The sequence below is a fragment of the Coffea eugenioides genome, unplaced genomic scaffold (genome assembly GCF_003713205.1).
Source record: "Coffea eugenioides isolate CCC68of unplaced genomic scaffold, Ceug_1.0 ScVebR1_1479;HRSCAF=2334, whole genome shotgun sequence".
In the NCBI taxonomy this organism is placed as follows: domain Eukaryota; kingdom Viridiplantae; phylum Streptophyta; class Magnoliopsida; order Gentianales; family Rubiaceae; genus Coffea; species Coffea eugenioides.
Window position 1 is genome coordinate 10,001 of NW_020861884.1, and position 1,906 is coordinate 11,906.

Genomic DNA, 1,906 nt, shown 5'->3' on the forward strand with positions numbered 1-1,906 from the left:
ACGTTTAACTTTATAACTACTATAAAAAAACTATAACTCAGTATAAAAATACTCTATTATCTCGTTAGTTACTTTTTTATTACAAACAAATATTAATAATATCTCTATTCTTCCTTCAAATATGAATAGTACAATTGGAAACTGGAGTTTTATGAAAAAACCAGAGCCCCTTATCGGATTTGAACCGATGACTTACGCCTTACCATGGCGTTACTCTACCGCTGAGTTAAAAGGGCTTTTTTGATGAATTCCTGAATAGGTCACTATGTAGATAAAATGCCTATATGTCCATATATTATATACATAAGTTATATATATATAAGTCCATGCAGGAGACTTAGATAGTGACTCATTCTCGAATAACAAAATGTATTTACTTAGCAAGTCTAGGGTAAAATGCAATGGATTGTTTCAAGACCGAACCCCATTATTTTTCTTTTTTTGAATGAAGCGATTCCCACCAAAAAAAAGTTCACTTATATGTACACCTACCAATTCGACATAAATTTCAAGATATTTCATCGAATCATATGATGAAGAGATTCTATTTGTCTTGTTCCCTGAACTAAATGAAACTTTTTTTCGAAAATTTATGAATCCCATTACTAAATACTAAATTTAGTATTTAGTAATTTCCTTTTTTTTAGTATGAGATAAGGGTATCTCATCTTAATAATGAATGGAAGAATGAAAGTGAAAGAAATAGAATTTAACCCCCTTTTGGACCAACGACTCCCTGATAAAATCTTATCCTTTGTGTTATTTCTACTTTTTTGATTTTCTTTTTATATTAGACTAAATAATATAGATTTCTATAACTAGATTTATTTATATATATAGAGTGGAGAATGGCGATTAGAATGAACGATTCATGAATGACAAATCGCAAAATTCTCTACACCTAGAAAAGGCAGAAAGATCCAATCAGACCATTACATTATATTGACAATTTCAAAAAACTGTTCATACTATGATCATAGTATGATGGCGGTTGGGCAAGTAGGCCCCCATCGTCTAGTGGTTCAGGACATCTCTCTTTCAAGGAGGCAGCGGGGATTCGACTTCCCCTGGGGGTAGGGTACTACGAAAGGAAGTTAATCATGGATTATCAATACAATAAGTCTAAAAGTGATTCTTCCTGGGTCGATGCCCGAGCGGTTAATGGGGACGGACTGTAAATTCGTTGGCAATATGTCTACGCTGGTTCAAATCCAGCTCGGCCCAATAATTCGCCCAATTCGCCAATCCAATCTATCACGAGAGGGTATAACCCCCTATCTTTCATAAAGACTCGATGCGGAGATAAAAAGAATAAAAATCTCTGCAAGATCCCTTTTTTCGCTGGGATTGTAGTTCAATTGGTCAGAGCACCGCCCTGTCAAGGCGGAAGCTGCGGGTTCGAGCCCCGCCAGTCCCGACGGATCCAATAAATACAGCAATAAAATCCATCTCCCCCTTTCATAGTTCATAGAAAGGGGGGCCGGGGCATAAGTTCATTCCCAAATCAAAAGGGGGGTTAAGTTCTATTTCTTTACTTTTGGTAGGATAAAAACATATGTGGGTGGATTATTACAATTAGTAGTAGCATTATAGTAAGTATTCCAAGAAATACTGAGTCTGCTTTTTCGATTGTTCCCGATCCGTGGATAGAATACTGTATGTTTTTGGGGGGGGGGAGGGCACGCATACACAAAATGGAATTCACAATCAAAAATGAATTTAACTTTAACAAAATTCTTCTGATAGATTAAATAATTCAATTTCTCTTTCTGACTCTGGTTTTGCGTAACCTAAATTACTAATTGAAAAATAGATTTCTCATTCAGATTGCACATTGGACTTTTGATATATATTCCCAGCACTAATAATCTACGGAGGGGGGAGTAAAAGGCAGATCAACCAAAGA

The 1,906-nt window shown here is 35.6% G+C and overlaps 1 protein-coding gene and 2 non-coding genes across 3 annotated transcripts in view; 1 reads left to right on the forward strand and 2 right to left on the reverse strand.

The window, feature by feature from the left end:
• LOC113755433 (photosystem II CP43 reaction center protein-like) overlaps positions 1-8 on the reverse strand; it is a 4,583-nt gene extending 4,575 nt beyond the window's left edge. Inside the window, 1 exon segment of the mRNA XM_027299440.1 lies at positions 1-8. This exon segment is cut by the window's left edge and continues 2,132 nt beyond it. The gene's annotated coding sequence lies outside the window, so the exon portion shown is untranslated.
• Positions 9-164: 156 nt separating this feature from the next.
• On the reverse strand, positions 165-236 carry TRNAT-GGU. The gene has a single exon. It is a non-coding gene; the product is annotated as a tRNA-Thr (tRNA).
• Positions 237-1,343: 1,107 nt separating this feature from the next.
• TRNAD-GUC lies at positions 1,344-1,417 on the forward strand. Its single transcript has one exon. It is a non-coding gene; the product is annotated as a tRNA-Asp (tRNA).
• The last annotated feature ends 489 nt before the right edge of the window (positions 1,418-1,906 follow it).